Source organism: Passer domesticus, chromosome 4 (assembly GCF_036417665.1).
Source record: "Passer domesticus isolate bPasDom1 chromosome 4, bPasDom1.hap1, whole genome shotgun sequence".
Lineage (NCBI taxonomy): Eukaryota > Metazoa > Chordata > Aves > Passeriformes > Passeridae > Passer > Passer domesticus.
The window spans coordinates 57,977,312-58,003,407 of record NC_087477.1 but is presented as its reverse complement, the minus strand read 5'-3'; the positions used below and the strand labels follow the sequence as shown (position 1 = coordinate 58,003,407).

At 39.1% G+C, this 26,096-nt stretch overlaps 2 long non-coding RNA genes across 2 annotated transcripts; one reads left to right on the top strand and one right to left on the bottom strand.

Annotated features, from left to right (window-relative positions):
* Positions 1–117: 117 nt before the first annotated feature.
* Positions 118–10,059, top strand: LOC135299311 (uncharacterized). Its single transcript, XR_010361302.1, has 3 exons — positions 118–251; positions 577–1,032; positions 3,116–10,059. It is a non-coding gene; the product is annotated as an uncharacterized LOC135299311 (long non-coding RNA).
* A 4,431-nt stretch (positions 10,060–14,490) lies between these two features.
* On the bottom strand, positions 14,491–25,679 carry LOC135300024 (uncharacterized). Its single transcript, XR_010361890.1, has 3 exons — positions 25,213–25,679; positions 20,855–21,049; positions 14,491–15,333 (listed from the first exon to the last, which is right to left on the bottom strand). It is a non-coding gene; the product is annotated as an uncharacterized LOC135300024 (long non-coding RNA).
* Positions 25,680–26,096: the final 417 nt, after the last annotated feature.

Genomic DNA, 26,096 nt, shown 5'->3' with positions numbered 1-26,096 from the left:
GCTGTTTTATTATAGAATTCAGGAGCTTATCAAGAGACAGCTAAACTTTGTTGGCAGCTTCTCAGGAACACACAGCAGTTTAAAACTGGGAGTATTTGCATAGCAGTGAGGGGTAGGGGGAACAATTGTTATACAGATTGCACTGATAGCTCTTTGGCCTTCCTTTGAAAGAATACAGATACCACATCATCCTTGAGCCCACCTGCAACAAACAGCATAAAGGAATGGTGGGATACTGAAACGAGTGTGAAGTAAGGCACAAGGATCTGGGGGGAATTTTTGCAGTAGAGATTTTCAGCTTGAACATCACAGTGTCCTGGTTTCAGGCAACAATTCAGTTACTACTAATTAACTACAGGATGGAAACCTCCTGAAAGGCACTACAGCCTCTTGAAGCAAGGGAAGTGAGCCAGCACTTGTTATGCTTGCTGGGTTCAGCCAGCAGAGATATATATTCAAAGCTATTCTTTAATTTAAATTTAGTGATACTTTGCCTTAGTGTTTGTTTTCTGAATTAGGAGCAGCATTTGGTGGAAGTCGTACTTTGCACTAAAATTGTCCTTCTCTGACTTTCAGGCGACCAAAACTAACAAAGTCTCTCTGAGAGGATCTGTGCCTCCATTGAGCTTGGAAATAGCAAGTGCAAACGATTTAGAAAAGAATGGTAATTCCCTGAAGCCTCAAATTGTTCTGTTTCTGAACTGGTCTCTGGCAGTGTCTTCCATGGTAGGGGGGATGACAGCCTAAGGAAGCAGACTTTTCTGAGCTCCCTCCTCAGTAAAGAGATGGGAACAAGCTCCCCCAGAAGGCACCAGGAGCATCCAAATCTTGCTTTCTGTCCCGGATGGCCCTGCAGAGGTGCCCATCTGACTCCAGCCATGAGAGGTGCTGTGAAGACCCGGCTTACTGTGCTACAGATAGCGTTTACAACCACCACCCCTCCACCCACACCTGCTTCAAGCCCTACCCAGAGCTAAGACTCTGGGCTTTAGATGAGGAGGGGAGCAAGGTACCTCTGAAAAATGAATTGGGGTGAGTATTAAACAACCTAATCTTGGACTCTCAACTGAGGAATGAGGTGGGTTTAGGCTTTTTGAAGCTTTGGCTTTCACTGCCTTGTGTAAGGTGGCAGCATGCATGTAAAACCCTTGTATACTTTTTAAAAGCCAGTCAAGACTAAGTTATGTTGTTCTTCTGTGAATTATAAATGCTGCAGCCACAGTTAGCTTCCAAGTCACGGATCAAGCTGAATGACATCTGGACTCTGAGGTAACCTTAGATGAAAATGCTCCTCCTGAGCATTCAACTGAGTCTTCTTGGAAGCTGCTCCTCCATAAATGTTTAATAATGCACAGTAACTGTAGATACTGGTCAGCTGGGATATGGATGCTTTTGTTCATATGCAACTACTTTGAAAAACAGAGATAATGCTAGGAAGACAACTGTGCTTGAACTGAGAAATATTTGTGGTTATTTCTCCTTGACTTCCCTTCCATATTTCAATTTTGGCTGTCTTTCCTCAAGTCTGCATGGAAATCTGCACTTTCCAAAAAGGCTGAGTACAACTGTGTATAATTATGTGCAAATGCACAAGGGTGGTGGTTCAGGAAAGTGTGTGCCTGATGTGTTCTGAGACAGCATGAGAGGAAGCAGAAGCAATCATTACTCCTGGAATATCAGCTTCTATCTGAATGGAAGTTTATATTTAGGGATGGTAGGAAACACATATTGCTGTTCCAAAGCTGTGTCTTCTTTAAAGCACATTTAGTCAGCGTCTTCCAAAGAGAAACCTAACTTTACTTTTACATGAGATTTTGGATTTTAGCTGATGTACTTCAGCTTTCAGTTTTGTAAGCAGAGACTTCAGCTCATACAGGAGGCTTGCAACTTGCTGCAGAGAATGTCCTGCTTTACTGGGTGAAATTCTCCATCCAATTTTGTAGAGATGAAACAGCCAAATCAGATGATTTTTGCTGTAATTTCTTTTCTTATATATTTTTTAACTTGGAAAAAGGAAGCAATGATCACAGCGATTTCAAGCTGTTTCTAGATTTCTGTAGCTCCCTGGCCTTGGCCACGGGTCTGTCTAAAACACCAACATCTCAGCTCAGGTTTTCCAGGCAGTAAATTCTCTTTAGACAGAGTCCACCACTCTTTCTGCACCTAGGTCAAAGTAAGAATTGTAGTAAAATTACTCTAGAGAGCTGTTGAGGGAAAAAAACAGACTAGATTTTGTCTCTCTTGAGAAACATCTCATGTTTCCCTTTGTCAGCCTGTGCATCAGGGAAAATGGCCTCAGTTTAGGATAGATTTGAGTCAGATCAACATGTAGCAGCTCTAGGAGTTGCACCTATGAGCAAAGCACAAGAATCATCAAGAAAACAGTCTATTAAGTGTCAGAGGGTTGCAGTGACCTAAATGAGAGCCTCTACTGCTAATAACTGGCTTAGCTGAGAAGTGTCTGAGGTCTTACAAACAGCGTTTTTTTTCTTTTATATCAGGAGAAAAAAGGAAAGCTGTTATACTTTAAGGGATGCTCTGTGTGTGGTCTTTTCCTCACAAAAGCTTACCTGAAAACTGTTCTGTTCATAAGCATCCTGCAGCTATTTAAACTTCTTTTTCTTGGCTGTAGTTCTAATACAACTTCTGCCCAAGTATCAAAATGTGCCACACACAAGTAACTACTCAGGCAGCAAAGTGGGTTACCTCACACCCCATAGCCAGCAACACACACACTGTTTTCCACTCCTGTCTCTAATGCAGACAACCTTTGCCTGGCATAATGCACTTATGCTGTGGAGAAAACTGACACACCTTCAATAACTGATGGTGATTTGCAATTAACTGTAAGGTGCAAAGCAGCTGTCCTAATTACAACACAGGGAAAAGGGCGTTTAGATCTTCACACAGCATCGTACATACCCTGAAAGTCCTTGAATTAAGTATTCCTTTGGAATTACTTGCTGTCTAGTTACAATCAGCAGAACTTCCAATAATGATACACAATTGTTTTCTTATCATATTTAAAACTACATGGTAAATGGTATTTCTGTTTTGGTTCTAACAGCTTCATACATAGGTGTCTCCAAGCTTTATTTTTTCTCTTCTTTCACAGAATCCCAGAATGAGCAAGGTTGAAAAGAATTACATTGGATCACCTCTCTGCTCAAGGAGGGTCATCCTGGAACACATTGCATAGGAATGTGTCCCAATGGTTCTTGAATACTTTTTTACTGGATATCATCACGGTGTTGTGCTTTGTGTTGAGTGCTGAAAGTAAAGAGCAAGTAGATGAAAGTAGCAAGCCAAAATATGAAATGGCATTTTTTTCCCTTTCACTGTCTTTCAAAACTATTTTAAGTTTTGCTCTATTAAATACTGTCACTATTCCTTTCTGTTTTACTTATGATTGTGATGGGGTGAGATCAGACTCTGGATCAAACCTTTGAAATCTTTGCATTTGCCAAGAAACCATTGTAATGATTCTCAAACAATTCAAGAAAAGCCACTAGCCCAATGTACTGAAAGCACCATCAGTGAGTTTGTGCACTGTGCAGATGTGCTTAGGGCTGGGTGTGTGTCCTGGGCTGTGTGGGTGCTTGGTTTAACCTGCCATATGGAAGAAAAGAGCCTGTGATCAGGCTCTTCTGTACTCTCAGAAGCTTGTACAAGAGGGGTGGACCACTGCCAGGCCTGTTCCTCTTAAAAAGTGCTTGTAAGATAAAAAAGCAAAAGTATTATGGTACAGATAATAAGGAAATGGGTTTGTGGAGTCCAAGGCTGCCTGCACTTTGATTTGGCCACTTACCTTGTTTTTCTTTTTGCCATTACAGAAGAGGTAATAAACAGAGATGAAATGTAAACTTATTTTCTGTGATAAACAGAAAATAAGTTTACATTTCATAAGGGAGCCTGAGTTCTCTAAGAACACATTGATTCAGCCCAGCAGAATTTTACATCTCTCTCCTCACTGATGCCATTATCAGTCCCCCAGATCAGTGCATGTTACCCTTTTGCAATATAGAGCACTGATTGTTTTTGAAATGTTGATGCAGTTTGTCAAAGCAATGAGGTTGTTCTCATTTATGAGAAGATTTCTTTCTACAACTAGATTAGTGCAGAAATGCAGAGGAAGCCTTCAGAAAGCAATAACTGAAGCTCAGTGCCTTTCATGTGCCTGTATTTTTTAAGATTAGTACACATTACTGTCAGCAACTTTTATACCTGAGGAATCAGACAAAACATTGCAGGAAAACACACTAAAGCTTATAAGGAGAAAGGAATAAGTGGAACTGTAATGGTTATTGTTTTTTTAATGTCTATCTTTAAGAAAATTCCTCTTTGTGACATCTCTATCTCTACCAATATTCCCCAGCAGGAAAACTATTTTTGTCTATTAATAATATATGTGCTATCAATATTGACTCCTTTGTTAATAAAGCAAAAATCAATGAAGCTGAAGTCAGGGATACTTTCGTTTCTATTAGAGTTTCAGCATGATGTAAGATGAGTTTTCTTTTACTGATTAAGACATCTGAGTCTGAAATTCAGGTGATTTTTGCAAGGGGAGAATTTATTGCTTCAATAATCATACTAAGTATTCCCATTAAAAAAGAATAACTTAGTTTTCTGATGTCTCTGTGTAAATTTCAGGGGGGAAAATGGTGAGATAGGAGAGATGTGGCTGCCTAGTGCTGCAGGCAGGGATGATTAGTTTCATACTTATTTTTCAAGTGGTACATCATGCTATCAAACTTGCTAAACACTCTTGAGAGCAGGAGACAGGGCAAAAAAGGCTTGTAAACCCCCTCACACACTTGAAATGGTATTGTCAAAATTTCCAGCCTTTGGAGTCTCTGAAAATGGTAGAATATTATTGGAAAATTATCTTAACTTTTCTACAGACCTTCAGATACCATAAATTACCATCTTCCTACAGTAGTAGCAGTTTATGTCACTTTAGGATTTGTTCTCTGTGTTGTAAACCAAACCACTAGATTTCTGAGTTCAAGCAACTTTCTATTTAAAGGTTGGGTCTAAAGTAGTGGTCACAAAATGAACAGTCCCTGTTAAATTCAAGCTCTGTGTGTGTGTGTTCACTTATCAGAATACCTGAAATCACTTAAGACTTCTCTCCTTTCTGACCAGTAACACCACCAGCTAATTATTTCTGAAGAGAGATCCCTCAAGAGCAGGCTGACATCTGTGCCACATATTGACTGCTCTATTAGGAGCCTACTGTTGCATGCAGTCCATGTCTGATCAGATTTCATGTGCCTTGAAATCCAGGCAACCTGGAATGGGATCTCTTAGGCAGTTAAGTTGCATCAAATATTTAAACATAGAGTTTGACAGCATCCATTAGGTCTCTTAAAGAATCTCTCTTCTTCCTGTTGGAACTAACCACACAGCTTAACAATTGTATGACTTTTACAATGAGTAACCCTTTCTGCTTCCTGTGTCCTCCAAGAATAATTTTTCATGGTAGTTTCCAATGTTTCCACAATACAGCCAGCAATTTCCATGAAAGTTTCTAATCCTATTTTCACTGAAGGCAATGTCACCAAAATTAGTTTTGTACTAATTTTAAAAGAGGAAAGAAAGGAGAAGGAAACTAATAATTTATAGCACAGAGATTTATGAACAAACCTCGATAAAGCAAATAAAAAATTGTATCTATTTTTCAGTAGAATCTGAGTGCAACAAGCAAAGTACTTTATTGCAAGACCATCTTGGTCTAGTACCAATTCACCAGAACCCTGGAAGGGGGCCAGTGGTGCACTGCCAGCTAGTGGAATGAATTCCAGCACAAAGGAGTTAAATAACTTTCTTGTGGCCATGACTGATTTCAATGGCAAAGCTGAGGACTGCAGCCAGGTTTTGTGGCTGTCAGTGCTGTCTTTAAATTGGTAATGTTGTCTTCTAGTTATGGAAAATACCATAGTATCAGTGTTGCTCCAGTTTGGCTCTAGCTGAAGTCAGTTAATATTAAGTCCATACTCCATATACAAAATAATAATACCATATTCAAATGGCACTTAACCTTCCTAGGAAGGTCTGCACCACTCAATGATGAAAACCCTCTGCATTGTGTCTGATTTCTGATTTTTGCTTATATAAATATTAATAGAGAAATATTTATTCAAGAAAAAAATATTCCTTTATGCATATCCTTCTGTCTGTTTTTGAAAGCTGTTCCCTCCTAAGGTTTTGCAAGTCTCTGAAAAAAACCAACTTTCATAGTGTTTGCCACATAGTCTTCTCACATTTAGCATCTGCTTTAAATTAATGTCCTGATAAATTATTCTACTTCAAAAATTATTCATCTTTCTTTATTCTGTTGTTATTTAGGCCATTTTCACTTTGTGATTGCAATAGGATGGTATTTTAAATAAGAAAGCAGAGATAAATTGTGCAGTCTTATAATTTTTGCTGGATCTTTGGTAGTCTCTTGATGTGACATTGTGATAACTTTGAAGTAACTTTCATGCTGGAATTAAAAAATTTCAGGGGGTGTTGACATAGAACATTTGTACACAAAATTATGCTATAACAGAAAGTGTGCTGTTATATGACGATAGCCAAAAAAGGATGACAAATTACACTAGAATCATAAATAATGAGATGGGAAGTTTTTTTTTAATGTGAGAAAAACTGATATGTTGCTTTTCTTAAAGAAACATTTTTCTGAAGAAATGTAGTTTTATGATTTATTTCAAATAAATGAATACTGGGGGGCAGTATTGATCATATATGAATGACTGTCATGGTTCTAACTCCACTGAAACTTCTATCCTACAGGTAACTTCAGATGGCAACGCAATTTTAAGAGGCAGTGTTGGAGGAGAAAGGTGTCGGAAGGGTATGAAGGTGATGACCCTGATGACACAAGGTATAATATTTGGCCAGTAAAAATTACCTACTTCTTGATCTCTGTGGTCAGACTGTAGGAAACACTTTGGAGAGAGCTCTGGGACTGTGAGCAGATCTGTGAGGAAGCGGAATGTATCCACTGCTTAACATACTGCCCTTACCTGAGGGTGCACCTTGCTAACTTCTCCTGAGGTTTCCTTTGAAGGGATGTAGCCTCCATCCTCATGGAGCTTTGACACTGGATGTGTGTGGCTGAGCAGCCTTAGAGGAAGAAGAGGACATAACAGGGGTGATGGCTGCCAGCTCCAGCAAGCAACCTGCATTTCAGTGTGATGAATGAACAGCTCTTGGGGCTGCTGTAGAAGACACCACAGGTCCATGGGATAACCATGGGACACTCATGGTCCATGAGCCTTCATGATAAGCTGTTCTCCATGCTCTACAGAGCAATTTCTGTGAGAGCAGGAGCTCTTCTGTATAATTCATATTGAAGGGTTGCTTGCCTGTGTGTGCTCTAAGTTGAAATCAAGTCAGGTTTTTGTCTAATCATTGGTAAACAGCTTTTTTTTCTTTCTTTTCACTTTTTTTTCCATTTTTTTTTCTCCAGCTAATACAAACTTGACTGATTTTCCCTCCCAAAGGAAGATGTCTGTGGTTTCTCACATATATAAAGCTGTGGATGATAAACAGAAAGATATATAGCACCAATGCATTTATTCAAGGGGAAAAAAAACCCCTGCAATCATACAAATTTTACCACTGGAAACAAATACTTTAATAAAGGGTCATACTTAATACCTTCTGAAACTGGCATTTTCAAAGGTACAACAACCTTCTGGACACAGGTTAGGGATAAGTTACAAAGGTCATGTGGGGACAGAGAAATATCTTTTGTCAGTACAGTCACCCCAAGCAAATCAACAGAACCAGGTTCCTTTGTTATTCAGAATTTCATCTCTGCCCTCTTCACCTTGATCTCTGCAGCTTTCTCACCTTTCCCCCATGTCCACAGCTACACTCACATGTCTGCAAACCTCCCACCTTCCCCATCTGCACTCTCCTCTTCAGCCTGGCTCTGTGTTTGCCACACGCCTAAGGAATCAGCACAAGGCATAATCTGCTCCTTTCCTCGCTCTCCGACGCTGCTGTGGAGATGCAGTCTCCTCCTCACCTGTTATCCTTTGCATGTTCTTGACTTGCCCAGTACTCTAGGAAACAAATCTCCCTTTGACATCTTGATACTGGAACTGGAATGTTGCTTTCTTGTCAACATACAAGTCTTATCAAATCTTCTGACATGATTCAAAGTTTTATGAAATGGGTGAATCTCAAGATAATTGATCTCACTTTTACCACTCAGAGTGAACTGTGTAGTGTATATTGTATCATCCTGTCCTCCCCCAGCTAAAAGCCATTATTCACAAAAGTATTTCTGTCTTGGTTGCACTGCTGTACATCATAAGATCCATTCCCTTTTTTTGTTTGTATCTGGTTTTGCCTAAAGTCTTCCAGACTCCAGGTTTTGCTTTGTTTTCCTTCTCTGAGAAATTTCACTTTAGCTTCTCTTTACTTTTGAAGCTCTTCTGCTAGTGCCCTGCTTCATGATCTGAACAACAATGACCTTTGTGAAAGCAAACAATTTTTCAGTCTTTGCTTGGTAAAGAACACATTGAAGAGCAGTATTCCATTTCCTCTGAAAATGTCTGGTTTTTTCACCTGTGAAACTTTTATCAAAAGAAATGGAGCACTTCTTTAATTTCCAGTTTCTTAATGCATCTTAGTTTTTTGCCACTGCTGCATGCAGCCTGAATTACCCTGCACTTCTGAGAGATTTCATATCATGCACTAAAGAGAACCAGCAAATACAGTGACAGCTTCAAATACATTGAAACATTGGAAAAGCACAGAAGAAAATAATTACCATTTTATTTGTGTCATTAGGCTAGACTGACACAGCTCCTTTCAGCATACCATCTGTCTTAGATTGAAATGGAAAAGTTTCTTATTAAATGATGCATTTGCAAGGGGTTCACAGCTGCAGAAAGAACAAAATCTTTTAACATCTGTTCAATCTGCAGAGATCTGAACCTAAGGCACCTTTGAAAGAATATTCTTGAAATAGTGGTTTACTTCAGTGCCAGAACGGGTTGTTCATTACTGTTGTGCATTTGCAATTCTACATTTAATAATGGTGTTATCAAACGGGACTGTGGAAAGAACACCCACTGGACAGAGTGGGCTTGTATGACCTGAGAAGGCTTTCAAGTATCTCCAGGCTTTTTAGCTTCCCAAGTACACTCCAGGTTTTCAAACATATATGATGTGAGAGCTTGAAATTTTGACAGCTGTAAGGAGGCTGTGACTCTGAAAAGAGAAGGACACTATGAGATCAGCAACACTGCTTAGTAATGGATCTTGCTTTGCCACCAGGCAGTGATAAATGATAGTAACAATTGCAGCATATGTTCAGTCAGTAATGAATGCATTTCAGACCACAACAGTTTTTGCTCTTGTCAGGTTTCCACTGTGTTTGTTCACTGAAGAGAATGATGAGTTTACTTTTACTTGAGCATTCACCTCAAATGTGTTTGTGTTTAATAATCTCTTTGTTTGAAGCACAGGAAATGACTGCGTGCCAAAAAAAGGACTAAATATTTGGATAGCAGTCCAGAAAGGTCATGCTATTATGTGCAAGGATAAAGATCATCCATCTGTGATCAGCTGTCTTATTTAAAAAGCAAATAAAATGGCCACCTCCAGATATGATTAATATGTCTGGTAACCAGGCCACGTGTGCAGGGCTGCTCCAGAACTAGGACACAGCAAAGCTGCTGCTGTGCCACACAAACACAGTTAATCCAGCAGGTCCAGCATTTGTCTAGACTGACAGGGATGCACAGATTTATAGTATGGACATGCATAATAACACTGACACATCTGGATCTTTGTGTTCTGCTGGCCAAAAAGGCCTGGCTGCCCAGTACTGCAGGTTTTGGGTCAGTGAGACCCACTTTGATATGAAGACACTGGAGGTGTGGGCAGGCAGCTGTCTTTGGCATCAGAAGGTTGGGAGCTGCAGCAAAACCACCTCAAACCCGTGGGACTGAACCCAGACTGCATTGGAAGTTGGACCAAGTATGTGGGGCAGCAGTGGAGTAGTAAAATCCTATTGCTCAGTAGGAGAAGGGGTTCAGCCAAAGCCTCAGCAGCAGCAGAAATGGCCAAACTGTGTCTCCCAAGCTATTTGTAAGCTGGCCGTCTTTGGCCTTCCCCTTTCTTCTTCTTTCCAGAGGATCTACCAAGGAAAGCTTGGCATTGGACCATGATGCTTGGAGAAGCACAAGTAAATTTGTGGCATGATGATTAGAAGCCATAATGGCTGGTTTGTCACATTCTTCTGCTGCAGAGGTCTGGTCTTTGGTCTGATGCAGAGAACTGGGCATAGGGCTCATTCTTGCAAAGCAAGACCAGCTTGATGTATGTGAAGAATCCTATTAAATCAGCAGATCCACTATGAGAGCAAAAATAAGCATATGCAGGGTTTACCTAGTCTGAGATTGTCTTTTAAACAGCTATGTAGTTCAAGGATTGCATACGCAGTTTGTCTGGCTCCTCACAAGTAGAAATGTGGTGATAAATGATACTTTGGCACTGGCTATCACTCATTCTGATGACAGCTGGTGAACCGCATTACTTGGCTTAAATGGGCATTAAAATTTAATTGTCTTTAATCAAATTATCCTATCACAAATAAACCAACCTTCCTGAACTAATTTTCTTAGCGTGTTTTTGTGGTGAATGCTTCTATATTTATTTTTACTTGTTCTTTGACAGAGAAAGGAGATTAAATAGGATATTCAAAGTGTTTCTTCCAGCTTCCCCTCTTCACCAACACTCTGCCAATTATTAGTCAAATAAACATAAATAGCTAAAATTCAGCCTTTCTCTGTGTGGGATGTTGTGTTACCTGGGTTATTCTTGATTTCAGTATGTGTATAATACAACTAGAGGAAAAATCATCTTGTATCTTGTGTTTCTATTTCCTGATAATATATGTTTCCCAAAGAAAAACATGTGCTACATGTTAGCCATCCTTCTCCTTCTAAATAATGAAAATAACATGAAAATAACATCAGACTACTTTAACAGAGAAATGGTGTCTGTTTCTCGTGTATTACTATCCATTATATAGGCACTGTGATTACTTCTCCACTTCATTTTTTGATGGTGAGGTTTTATTTTGCTATATAGATTTTTCTTTTTAATTTGAGTATTTCTTTTTAATATGAGTATTTCTTTTATCCAGCTGTTTTTGAAAATCAAGCGTTACTTTCCTGATCCCATGACAGAGAAAGAGTACAACTTCAGAAAAAAAGTCAGTAAAAACGTATAAATGATGTTAAGGTTCTTGTGTGGAAAAGCAACAGTAAGTGCAGGAGATACGATAAATTCATTAAAAAGAGAAAGCAAAACGCAGAGCAGATTGTCAAGAATCAAGCATAGCCCTGAAATTGTTTCTCTGAGGAGCAAAGGGAAGATGAGAAATAGCTAAAAGTGAATTTGAAGGTGATATCAAAGCATGACATCCCTGTTGCAACATTTTCATGCTTCAGCCTGTGTTTTATGGGTTGCTACAAATGAGGTATAAGGATCTGGGTAAGACTGAATAAACAGAGGATGCTTCTCACTTCAGCACATGTCAGCACATATAGCCCAAAAAATAGCTTGACAGGGTGGGTGTTTTAGTTCAAAATCAAACACATGGTACAGTAAGAACAAAGATGTATACAAAGTTATTTGTGAATTTGTAATGTGATGTGGTAGATGCACTTTACATACGGAGACAGATGAGTGTTTAAAAATGGGCCTAGTATTTGACATATTTGGCTGTAAGAGAAGTAATGAAGTAGGAATATATAGTGTGTATGATATACAACACCTTTTTGCAGTGCACCTTGTGACCCTACCATTTGGCTCTCCTGACTATGAAACTCTTCACATAGCCCTGACCAAGCATCTGAAGATTTTCATGAGAGCTCAGCTGTGGACTGCAGTTCCTGGTGTACAAAGGAGGAAGGTTTCTGTATTCTGCAAGGAAAACAAAGTTGAAAGAAAGAAGGAGTCCTTATTTAAGCTATGCTAGATGTGGTATGTTTGTTCACCAAAGCCTGGAGTATATTTTTATGCAGTCAAGCAACTGTCACAAGGAGCAAGATTCAAAGATATGAGCTGGATACAACTATACTCTTGTGATTTTTTTCTTGGGTCTTTTGTTTGCTTTTCCCCCCTCATGAACAAAGTTTAGGACTCTAATGTCAAAGCACTGGGACAAAATGGACAATCATGATGACACTGAAAGCTGTAAAACATCTCTAATGACTGTGTGAAGGAACCAAAAGTATGCTATGCAACACTGAAAAAAAAGATAGTTCATGATAAGACTAAGAGTGCTGCTTGAGGACACTTGCATCAGAAAGTGCATCCCTGCAAATCAAAAAAGCTTGATACACTCTGTTTGGCCTTATTCTGCCATCAGTCCAAGCACCAACAAACTGTTGGTGACAGCTGAAAAACTAAGGAGTGATTGAAAGTCCAAATTTAGGCTTCTGGAAATAAAAATGTCACAGCACATGAACTGTGGCTTAGCACTGAAGTTATGCCAGGTGTCCTGTAACATGCCACAAGTGGCATGCATGAATCTACACTTCCAATGAACTAACACTTGATTGCCCTGCTGGTACAGAAGCTCAGGTAAAATCACAGAGTCTGCTTTGGACTCTTCTCAATGAACACCTCCCACCCCAGCTGCATTGCAATTTCAGTTGCTTCCTGGAAAAGGACATTTTCTTGGAAGAAAATGTCCTTTTCTAGGTCAAACAGAGGAAACAACCAGTGCCAAGCTGTTTACAGCCCCCACTGCTCTCTGCCTGCTTCCTGAACTGCACTGTTTGCTCACTAACTCAAGCTAAAATTTTCATTATTCACTATGTTCTTATTTAATTTTCATATTTGCAGAAAACTAGCAAGAGGTTTTCTTTTCCTGGCTACCATGTCTCCAGTGTAGCCCAGGCTGGGAAGGAAAACGACTCCGGTAGAAAATGAGAGGGCAGAAGGCAAAGTTTGAAGAATGCACAGCCCAAGTGCCAGCGATGGCAGAACACAGCAGACTGTGTCTCAGGGAAAGGTTTCCAGTGCACTGCTTATGGGAAGACAGTCACATCCCAGCCTCAGGGACCCTTTGCTGTGGATAGAAAGTGCAGCAGTTTATCTAGGTTTCACTAAGCAGGAGAGAGGATATTGTGGCATTTTTTGTGAAAATGGAATGGCTACTTAGACTTGAGCAAAATTTAAGGCTGAAGAATGAAGCAGTCAAAAGTGAAGTTCCTTAGTAAAACTGCCATTGGCTTAATTACTCAGGTATTTGAAATCTGGTCTGTTCTTAAAGGCTAGAGAATGACTAATATAAGCTAGTTTATTTAAATTTCATCATTCCACATTTTATAATACTCTTTAATTATAACAATCAAAAATGCTAATGAATATCTTTAGATTAAATCATAGCAGTAACTTACAAGAAACTAGATCTTTTGACTGGACAAATTTTTTTAAATCACAGTGCATTACAAAGCTACTTGTAAAGTCCACAAAATTATTTAGTGTCCAAAATAGTGATCTGGATACGTTGTGATATAGTGGTGACTGGGAACAAAAGGCAAAGTGGTCTGTCTTTTCTTTGAGAAATTCCCAGACACAAACCAGAATGATCAGGTTTTGTAGCTAAATTAATCCTTGTGCAGCACTTACCATCCAGCATGACTCAAACCTGTTACTTGACAGTGCACAATGAACAGTGAAGAGCTTTATTTACAAAAATTTGGTGACCAATACTACATCTGAGACTTCCTATGGTGGCCACTTCTTTTAAAGAAAGGAACTGGTGGTCTTGCTCTACTTGCTCTCTTTTCTCTTTCAGGAAAGTCAATGGACACAACCATGAAAAAACCCAGGCAAGAGCTGCCAGCCAAAAGTGAAAAAAAAAACCAAAAAACAAGCCCATAGAAAAAGCTGAATCAAGAACTGGAGCAGCAAGTTCAGAATCTTGAAATCCTCCTCAGACCAGCACTCTTTCTGTAAAAGCCTTTTCTATTAATGTCCCTGGTTTCAAATCATGTTTCAAGGGGACCTACTCACTTCAGCACTCTTTCTGAAGTGGAACAAAAAATTTGTGCTGCATTTAGCAATCAGAAAAGGCTGCTTCTTAATTAGGCTTTTTTGTGGGTTTGGGGTTTTTGTTTGTTTGCTTGTTTTTTTAATGCCTGTTATATGAAATATCACTTTAAAATAGGTCAGTGAGATATTCCAATAATGGTGGACTTTCCTCAATTTTCCAAATGTAACTTTTGTATTTACCATTTAGAAATTACACTCTTTCTAATAGTTTTAATTTTCAAAATATTTAGAAGTTTTAATATTTTAAAGGTAGAAAGCTATCATTCAGATAAATAATGAAATAAATATAATTAATATAAAAATATTTACACAGTCAAAAAAAATCCTCAAAATACTTTCAATATATGACAAACATACTTCCTCTCAAACTTTAATTCACAGCAAGAATTAACTTGCAATATCAGAACCTCCTTATAATAAAGAAATTCTGAATTTCAATCAGCTTTATTCATTCCAAAGTGCTGGGCTGATGTCAGGAGAAGGTCATAGGGAAGGATGCCATGGTCAGTGGGCTCCTGAACTGGCCATGACAGAAGTAGCTCCAGCCCCAGTAATTTTGGTAGCGAATTATGCTGAGAAGTAAGGCTTCTGGCTCATCTGGGTTTTAGCATCCACTATAGGTGTCTGAACACAGCACAACACTGTCCTTATTTTGGTCAGAGCCACTGACATACCCAAAGTAGAGACAACCTGAATTCAAGATGTGTGTCATTTGGGAGCCAGGCTGGGTTCCCACTCCCAGGTGTTATCCCAGACAAACACCCCTTGTCTGAGCCCATACCCTGAGAAGAAGGGCCTTGGAGAAATGGCCTCTCCCTGGCCATTGGAGATGGCAGACTCTCTTCTGGTTGGCAGGTATGGACGTTACTCACTCATCACTGTTTAAAACTGAAAAAGTTTATGTATTTATAGACCTGCAAGGAGGTAATAGGAATAATACCTGGGAAGATGGCTAATCCTTTACATGCCTGAAAGTCATTGTTATCTGAAGGACCTGTATCTGGTAACGTGTCTTAGTAGTCAGAAACGCCCTGTTCTCACCTGTGTTGGGCTGGGAAACATCTCACACATACCCTGAAGCTTTTGCAGTTGCTTTGAACGATACAAGTTAGAAACAACTGGTTTTGTATCACATTTGACTGTAACCCTGAGCTTGATTAAACTGAACATGGACACATTCTCTGCTTCCAATTCAAACTGATCTTTAAGCTCTGACTTTGAAATCTCATCCTGGAAGGAGAAAAGAACAAACAGGAGAAAATTTCTTTCCTCTTTTCATTCCTCCTCCTTGCCTTTTTCTCCCTTCCCACTCAGAAACAGTAATTGCTTTTCTTTTTCTTTTTAACTAAAAACAAACTATGAGAAAAGCAGGTATTATCCTATTCCAACAGCTGTATGTGATTTACAGCACATATTGAGTATGCCTTCTCATTTTCATCACTTGTCTCAGAGCAAACCTAGCAGTCTGCAAGTGTGATCCTAAGTCAGGGCACAGCACAAAAGCACTGGCAATCTTGCACATTCGAGACAAGGCAGGCTTGAAACTTGTTCAATTTTCTTGCTCACTGCTTGTGAGAGCTGTCTGAGAAACTGCTAGCTTGGTGGCTGGTGGGTAATAGCAGAGCTCTGTTGGTTGCTGTAGCCTAAGATCTCCTGCTTATGGAAACAATCACTACTTGTCTTATTCTAATCTGATCTGTCTGTGCCTGCTGTTCGGTGAATTTCCAGTGGAGAAGAAAGTCTGAATGATTAACATCTCCCCTCACTTTACACTGGGTTATTGCTGGGACTTGGCTACCTCAGCTCCTCCATCTATGAAGACCTGGACCTGGATTTTGTGGCTAAGTGCACTGTGCTCCTGGATAGAACAATTATATGCCTCAAGAAACCTTTCTTCATTTTATTCCCAAATTCTTTTCATGTTTTTTACCCGGCAGGGTTGACCTGCAGTCATTCCATTTACAGTAGAAGGTATTGATGTTTCAGTGTCTAATCAGGCAGCAAGTCTTGGTAATACATTGCCTATTTGGGGCTTAGAAAATTTATTTTTCCTTATCCTAGCTCTCAGGTGGCATCACTACTGCAATGCTTTATTTTATGAGGCTAATAAATTAAAACTTTCTTTCCATGTTCTGTAAAAAGACAAGAAGTTGTTATTTTTCTTGCAAAACCACATTAAAGAGAAAGCAACAGCAACTGGAGTATTGCTGTCATTACTTAATGAAAACCAGAGCATGGCAGTGGAAAACATGCTGGGAAGGACAGCTTCAATTAGAAGAAAGGGGAGATTAAAGACCTCTCTTTTATACAACCTAGGGAAGGAATGTGAAAGAATGAGTTTGAAGAAGGCTCTAATTGAAGCATAAAATGGAAACAGTTAATGGCTTGTGATAAGATCAGTAAGCAGAGACAGTGAAGCCAGTATTGCTAGGAATATGTGTAGAAGTTCATAAAACCCCCAAAACCCAATTCAGTCTGGAACAGGCAGATACAGGGGAAATATCCCAGGAATTGTGAGTATGTAGAAATCCTATTGGACAGGGACAAAAGATTTGAAAGGGAAGAATGTAAATAGTTTAAAAAACAATGAAGTGTTGTTTGCATTTAAAAATTATTCACTGAAATAAGAGGAGAGTCAGGAAGATCAAGGTCTTTTCCTGAAGGAGGAATGAAAGAAATTTGATGACAATTGTGCACTGTAGATATCCCTGTAATCACAGAAAATTGGTCTTCTCAACAGGGAAAATCTGCATAGCCGTAAAGGTAAAATCTCTTTAACTTGAAATGAGTATAACAACGTGTAGTATTTCTTCTTAATGCATTGTATAAAAGAGCTTTGACTCAGACAAGTATGTTTTTAATTAATTTAAATCCTTAATTCAGCCAGGCCAAGAACAAGGCTGGGGAGAGAGGAAAGCTGGATGAAGGAAATGATTTCAAATTCAAACAATGTTCAACTGTATTAACATGAGCAAGAGAAATGGGATACCAGGAAGAGGAGATTTTTTGCAAAGAAGTCCTCATTCTCCCTAGCTTGCCTGTAACAGCTAAAAACTTTAGCCTGTTTGTTTGCTGCTTCTCTGATTTTGAGGCAAGGCTTACCAACCTTGTTATCACCCCGCTACTGACTGATCCTTTGGAGAGCAATCTGCCAGTTGTGTGCGCTGTCTTTTTTTCAGAAACCTCAGTTGGCATTACAGGTAATGGGATAATGCTGTTATACCTTGTAGTTAGTACAGCCATCTGATACACTGACCATTTAATTTATTCCATCAAGTGTCTGAATGTGTCTGTCCTCTTGAGAGGCCACAGATGTCCCATTTCTTGCTGCTCTCAGCTGCCGTTTGCCCTGGTACTTGATTTTGGCACTTGGTCCTTTCCACTGTCTGTGCCTGTTCCACCAACTTTCTTTCTCTCTCAGCTATTAAAAGCCTTGAGGCTAGCCCAGTATGTGTGCATAGGTAGGTATGTATATGCACATATATATATATATATTTCATTAATCCAGGACTTGCCACCTGTCTGATCCTCTTTGATGGCTGGTGTTTTGGGAATGACATTCTGGGGACAGTTGCTGGCACATGCAGACGTCTACCATGGTGAAAGGAAAGGAACCAGCCCTTGAGAAAAATGGCTGCTGCAGGTCAGGCCTTAGAGACATAAGTATGTGAGGAAACTTGGCTGTTCCCTGCCTGTACCATATCTAGCTCTTTCCAATGCCCTGGGTCCATTTATTTCATCACTACTTAAAACCTCTCTGGAGTATTTATAATTTTTTATTGGGTGTTTCTAAGAGACACACATAATATAGTTGGTCCAACAGTAAATCTGCTCTGATGTGTTTATAAGGCAGGGTTTAGAGTCTCTGGAAAGATTAGCATTGAACGATGCAAGTTTAGACTGAGCTAGAAATGTGAACCAGAAAATCTAGGTAATTATGGGACAGTTTCTATTTTTATGTGGAACAGATGAACATTGTCTGACATCCTTATGAAAAGGTAACATTGTTTTATTATTGATTTATCTGCACTGTGTTTTCATTTTAGTTTAAATTCTGCCCTGGTGAAGACTAAGGAATGTTCCTGTTGCAGCACCAGGGCTATGTACAGATGTCCCAGTTTGTCCTGTTATTGAACAAGGTGTTTTAGCCCAGGCTGAACAGTACCCTGATGGAACTTCCAACTCAGCTGCTTTGCCTCCCAGGCACAGCTTTGTGCCATGTAGACAGGTTTGCATTGACAAACGTGATGTGCTTGGTGACTGGTACAATTTTCCCCAGTTGTAAGTGACCATCAGGTGTTCACAGCTGGAACTTGTGAGCCTGTGATCCTGGCTATGAAGCAGAACAGGACCTGGAGCAGCTCTTTATCAACAACTACCTCTGGTCAAAGCCATCCCTTACACCCACTCCAGGCAGCTGAATTTTATCTCCTTTTATTATTCAGCATTTGCTGAATAATACATACAGCTTTGTTAATGTTCAGAAAGGAGAAGTATTGCACTGGATAAAGATGACCTAAATTTAAAATTGCTACAGTTTCTGCAGTCAGTCTCTGTTCAGGTAGACAGGTCTGTCTGCCACCAAGAAACAGGAATGGGCAAAGGTTGGACCCTTTGTCCACTGCCATGGCTGAGCAAGCCCAGGGAGGTGAGCAGTGTGTTAGTATGGACACTAGTGGTAAGATAGGTTATTAGTATTCCCAAAACCACATTTTATGCTTTTCTGACTGCATTAAAAGATAGAGAGTCTTCTAAAGTTATTTGTGAAGGAACAGGACAATTCCTCCACTTTAAATTTTCATGGGCTGGAGAAAGCCATTTTGCATTTTTGCTGTGGCCTTTCCATCGTGTCCATCCTGCCACATCATGCTGCAAACCCTAGAGAAGGATGGGTCCATAATGCAAGATCCTGTGTGGGCAAGCATTGTTTCTCATGTAACCTGTTTTTCTTGGGACTGGCTCTAGGGCCACAAAGCAGTGGTGTTACAATGCCAGCTGCCTGAATAGCTGTGTGGCAGTTTGGAAGGCCACTGCCTTGTGCCCATGCTTCTCTGACAGCATTTTCCTTTTTGATAACCCTCAATCGCATCCTGCATTTCTTTTGTGTATTTTGTGCCAAATTGTCCTCAGGTCAAATACATCTCAAAAATTAAATCGGGCTTTAAGAGAGTTCATCTATTTTTCTCTGTTCCTTAATCACTAAGAAGATGCAAATCCTGCAGAAGAGAGACAATAACTACTATTTTATACAATAAGATGTGTATATATCTGTGCTTACTAATTAAAAATGACTGCTCTATCTACCATGAGGAGAGATTGCATTGTGATAAAAGTTTTGTATATATGCCCTTCAGAAATCCCAGTCAGAACACCTGACTTTGAAACTGCAGTGAACTGATCCTATGCCTATTTGATGAGATAATCCTTCAGCTTTGACTTGTTTAGACAAGAAACTACTGAAATTACCTTTTAACATAAAACAAAGGTAGTGGAAATTATCTACTTCTTCAAATACACCAGCCTCACAAAAAAAAAAAAAAAAAAAAAAGAAAAAGAAAAAAAAAAAAAGAGGTTTTTGTGTAAGGTATAGATCAATGTGAGTACGGCTGAGCCGGTCCAAGGCAGGTGTATTTGCTCCTGTGGGCAACACAGCATTTGAAGTCACTAGCATCACACCAGTTTTACTATTTTCTATTTTTAATTATTTTAAAATGTATTTAAGCATAACTGAAATTTTAAAAATTGGGTATATTGTTTATGATGTTATAAAATGTAGTTTGAAATTTTAAATAGAGAGTAATCTCTGCTTGAGATGAAAACTAAGTAGAAACCTAGGAAATAAGATGCAATAAGATGCTAAGAAAAGGAAGACCATAATTTATGGCATGCATTTTGAGCAGAATTGTTTTAGGGTAAAGATGACAGTGGCATGTGTGAGTAGTTTATTCCCTAGAGGGGGCAGAATAGCAAAGACAATAAAATCCGAGACTAGTGCAACTCTGGGCCTCCCACAGAGAACCACAGTCCTGCTTTTGAGGAATGAGCAGAAATAAAATCCTGTGAAGCACTATGGCAACCATCACCAGGGAGACCATCACAGATCTCAAACATGTTTATCCAGAAGAATTACAAGTCACAGAGTGAGATGATATACTTGGAAATGGTATTTTAAAAGTAAAAACACTGTTACCTGGTAATTGCAGTGGTATGGAAATGTGACACTTTGAGTTCTTAATTAAACAAATCTATTTTTAAGAGATACTGCAATGAATATCTCCTAGAAACAGCTAAAGAGTTGTACTTGCAAAATATCAGTACGTGAGAGAGCTGGTCTTTGTGCAAGAAGGGAAAGCAGACCAACAATGTCACTACGGTAGATCGTTAAAGACCTCTAAACAAAACAGAAGTTTAAAAAATCAATCAAACAAATAATCAAAAAACATTTTATGGTTCTGTATAAGACAGATACAAATAAGAGATGATCATTTTTGTGGGTGAAACAAATTCCACTGAGTGCAATATGGCCCTCATGGATAGGGCTCAGATGGACTTTGCTCAAATTTGGCAAAGATGGAAAGCCCAACCAATTGTGTGCTCTGTTTTGTTTTAAAGAGAGAAATAGGAATTGTTGCATTCTGGTCCTGCTTATACCACTGATCCATCATACTAGGTAATTCATCTACTTGTTTCAAGTTTCTGTCTTACAAACAAAGAGAGAAGCTTGCTAGTGTTATGAAGATGAGCCAGTTACCATTTATGCAGAGGTTTACACATGTGAAGTGTTGGTTTAAAAATGCTGCTCATCTCAGTTTGTTGGCATTCTTCAAAACTGATCTTTTTGTTCACCTGTCTTGAAAGCTTTTCACCTATGCTGCCCATGAGTCACCTTGTTTCTCCAGGAGTTCTTCCATTTCACATCGTTCTTGTTGGCTCTGTCCACCCACATCTGCAGAGGTATAGAAAAGGACAGTATTATTGCTGAGTTTATGACTGATCCTGTAAGAACAATATCTAATGGTAGCAGTCTGTGCAAACGTGTTTCTGAACAAGAGTTTCTTGCTGACAGGCCTGCTTTGAATGTAAAGTTGAATTTGCTGGTAGTTGGATGGTTCCAGTCACCTACCCCATCTCTCTGGGTTTATAAATATCCACAAACCTTTGCAGATGACTCAGTTAATAAAAGAAAGTATTAAAGAAAATCCAGTGTCCCACAGGCCCCTCAGTCTATACCAGGAATGCCAGCTGGTGCTGCTTGACGACCCCATGGAGGCGGCTGGTGCTCAGGAGCAAGCCTGGGTCACTCTGATATGGCATCTCCATGTCTACTATTACCCTTTGCCACTTGAGAGAGGAAATAATCAAGACTGAAACCATCATCACTGATTATCCAGGAGGTATAAAGCACCCTAAATCAGAAAAATATTTCTAATGTTTGAGACGGGAAAGAAACAAGTAATGTTTTTGTAGTAAGAGCCTGATTCTGATTTTGAATAACAAAAACTGTTTCTGAGTAACGTGAAGGACAAAAGGAAAAGACAAAGGAAGATTATCAGAGACATATTCCTTCCTAGTCTCAAAAATACTCTCATCTCTGTATTTCACTGTGCACTTTTTTGACCCTGATATTGTCAGTGCAGTGCTTACCTCCCATTATGACATCAAACCATTCCTCAATGCTTACGCCTTGGCTTATGTCTTAAGAAAGGAGCACTTTGTTCTTCTGCATTCTTTAATGTCATTCTTCACTATTATTGACAGAAATATATGACTGTCACTTGCACATTACACATTCTTTCAGTGAATGTCTTGCCCCGATTAAATTGATCAGTGTGCATTTTATAAAAACATTTCAAGATAAAATGGATCAAGTCAGTCAAATAACCAAGACGTCCAATGATTCATTACAGCTGATATCTTTTGTTATATTAGTATTGCATCTTTAACTTCTTTTAAAGGCAATTAATTTTTTTGCAGCCCTGATTTTCTTACTGATAAACACATTGGCCTTTATGACTGAATTTTCTTGGAGTGGGAAGCTGTATGACTTTTTTGCTATCTAACTTTTTGTCTTGTTTTCAAGGGTAGAAGAATAGTTGCTTGGTCTGATGCAGGCTGCAGCCACTGTGTGGGTCACAAAAGCACTCTGCATGGCACCCACATGCTTCCCACTGGGGCAATTGTTTCCTTTCTGCTTGTGTCAGCATTTTGCCTGCATTTACAAACCAAAGGCCACATCCTTATTGATCTCTTTTTTTTTGTGTGATGAGCCATTCAGGTGGTTTTTCCCTGGCATATGAAGACTGACAAAGATAGCACAGCATCTCCTAATAATTCAGTGTAATGTTTGAAAAAGTCAGAGCTTATTTCTAGATGGATGTGGTCATAGTTTTCCCTTTATAAGTGCATATGCCAGTTACAGCTCAACTGTACTGCCATATGAATCACAAGTGCCTATGTAGAAACCTGCTGATGTGGGAGTTTCAGGCATGCTTTAGTGAAGAGAAGCTGTGACTCTACCCCAAGTGCATTTTGGAAGACAATCTCATTCTCTGTTACAAATAGGAAAAACAGCTACCTGCACTAGGTACACAGCACAGGTACTCTTTGCATTATCTAACCATGAAGACAGGTAAGACAGAATGTTATTTCACTTTGGACAAGTTCCTGTGAAGGAACCACAGAGCTACAGCTGCAGGCTTCGTTGCAAAAGTGTAGTTTAGATACTTGGAGCTATCTCTTCTTGGCAGTTACATAATCCAGTTTTATAGCAAACTATCTAGGAAGGGGAGTGATGAATTTACCATGCTATTATGTATCAAAACTTCTAGCACTAAGAGTTTCATACAGCAGTTCCCTCATGCCCCCGAGGATACACATATGAAATCAGAACCATTTGGTTGAGAAACGACAGCAGCAATTAAGGATGGAGTGTGGTTTCCATGTGGTGAGAATCAGTAAGTTTCCACAGCTGTCAGTAGACCTACACTGCAGAGAGCTTGGCTCCTTAAATTCCTACATGTCTTTTTGTCAAAGATGTCTCTGCTCTTGGAGATGCGTGCCCGAGTCTGCGAGCTGCTGGGAAGCCCTAGAGCAGAAGACACAGGACTAAAAAAGCTGGACTCAACACCTGTTAATACTGGGGGAAAATCTCAGGTTTTTAAGTGCCCTCTTCCTTACCCTAAGAACTAGATAGCACTGATGAAATGCCTTGATGGAAATTTTCCATAACAATTTTCAAACAGGAATTTGTGAATGTATTCAGTGTCAGACACTTCTGAATTTAGAGATTATTTATAATTATTATATATATATATATAATTATTTATAATAGAATATAAGGGGCATAAATTGTCCTACCTTTTAAAATAAACTTCAAACACTGCAATCTACATACACTCTTATAGCTGTCTGATTATTTCATATCATTATTTGGTTTGACATATTTCCTTTATGATGAGTCTGCCAGCTAAATGGGACTGGACTGTTCAATTAGATTATAAGATTCCACTGGAATGAATTGGGAATTATGAGAAATTTAATTCATGAAAAGCAGCAGTGAGCACAGACTAAATTTGAACTTAGAGGGGCCATGAGGAGCAAGAAATATTTTTATTAACTTTAAACTGCTGTTAGAATCCTCATGATATCCATGGTTAGAAAGAAATATAGGGTCTGAACATTTTGATTTTTTTAATCTAAATTCTTATTAACCAGTCATAACATTCTCAAATTTAGATAAACAGCTATATTGAAACATAAATTTGAGTAAAGCAACTTTTGGCTAGTGCCTTAAATTTAGCATCATTTTCATTGAAATAAATGGATGTCTAAGACCAAATGAGCTTTTCTTCCATTTTCCCGTCTCCAGTACTGACCAGGTCCAGATCCTCAGCTTTATTAATGCAACCTAATTCAAAATCTAGTGCATTCAAAGGAAATATGTCTCTTTGGATTTCAGAAGAAGCAGAAGCAAGCCATATGAGAGGCTATTATATATTCCTTGCCTATTTTCAAGCCAAAAATTGGAACAGAATATTTTGACTACCCACAAAATAGTTGAAGTATGCTACATTATCCTAAGTTAATACCAAAATAGCCAAAAGTTGAAAGAATTATAGAAGGGATATTCTCATTTTTGCTTGTAAAATCATTTAGGCTTATAATATTTGTCTTCCCACTGCTGTGTTTCCCAGGAGTCACTTTGGAGCTGTTAGTGGTATTAATTAGTGGAACTCCAACCCTTCTCAGAACCAGGTGACTTTACTGGAACTACAGCAGGTAGTTTACAGGTGAAACAATCAACCTGGGTAAATATCTCAGGGTCATACAAGCCAGTGGGCATGGGAAAAAGGAAAAATTGTCTGGGGTGTGGATGGCTGCCAAGGGCACCCTGAGAAGCCTAAGAAAATGTAGGAATTAGGAGCTCTGGGCTTTATTGCCCACATGTCACTGGCATGTTGTGCTACTCCAGTCCAGGACTTTACCTGGATGAACACGTGAAAAGGGCTTTGCAGACTTGATCTCTCACCTGTTCCAAAAGGTATAGGAGCCTTTTTGAAGGGAAAAATTAGAGTTAATTAAATAAATAATGACTACATATTATGTCAGTATCTGTAAAATGTGGGTTTATAACTTAGGTACACAGTAAACTAAAAATTTTGCTTCTTGATGTGTTGCTATAGGAAATCATAAAAAAAAAAATCTTTGGGAGAGATTTTAGGCAGCTTAAATGGAAGTGAGTTATGTGAAAAGAATAATAAAATAATTAAAGAGTAGATGTAGTTTTCAATTTAACTTCTGTTTTCTCTGTTATCAGAGACTGGAAATTTACTTCCACTGAGGCAAAATACATACTGATCAATGACTCAGGCAGCAAAGAGTCAAAAGAAATATAGCACAAGAATATTTCTGAATATTTTTTTAAGCTTTACCACATGCCTTTTTTGAATTCTCTTTGCTCCCAGCACCAGAGAGAGACCTCTGTCAAACAGACTCCTGATCAAACAGCCTAGAAGATGTTTTTATTCAAGCTCCTTGTTTACAAGTTGTTCTTACACAAGTTGTCAGTTTACAGCCAGGGTCTAAAAGAAAGGAGAAAAAAATACTGACCTTGAAACCCTGCTGTTCCATGATGAACCACTCCCTGGAGCTGATATCTTCTCCAGAAACCTGGCCCTTTTTCGTTTTTTTCTGACTCAGTTTTTTTGGAAATTGTCCTAGAAAGCACAGGCAAAAACTGTCAGAGAGCTTATAACAGCAGGAAATTCATCAACTACCAAGGGCCAAGATCCCCACACTGTATTTGCAAGCACAGTAACATGCACTGAGTTGAGAGCATTATTATGCACTTTCAATTAACAGACACCTGGTTTCTGGCTGTCCTAGACAGTTTTCCAACCAACACAATAAAAACTGCTCCAACTCACTTTAGTGAATGCCCCAAAGCACACTGAGCTGTAGCATGCAAAAGACAGGATTTCTTTCCAGTCTGCTCATATGTATCAACTATTGCATGAATGCAATGCTGATAATTCATGCACTTGGGGGTTATTTGGATAAAGTGCTTTGTTTTGAGCTCATCTTTCATCAGACCATGTGCATCAGTGCCTGGGTCCAGTTTGTTCACAGGCAGTTGGGGCTTTTTTTGAGATACAGAGGGTTTGCTTTGTTAGGCTTTTTATTAAATTCCAACTATGGAAGGATGGCAGGTAGGATTTGGAAGAAAGAAAAGCGGCATTTTTTCACAGGCAGAAAATACAGTTGCAGTGTGAATGATTTCAATGTCAGAATTCATCTGCTGCTAAGGAAATAAATTTTGTTTGAGAAATAAAATCGTAGTTTTCTCCTACTGCAACTTCTGTATTTGAATTAATATCTGTGCTACAGTCCAGAGGAAACAGCAATGGGAAGAGAAGTTTCTGCTGCAAAACAATTGGGTGGGAACACATGGTGTCATGAATATTTTTTTAAAAGTAACAGTGGGATGATATTTG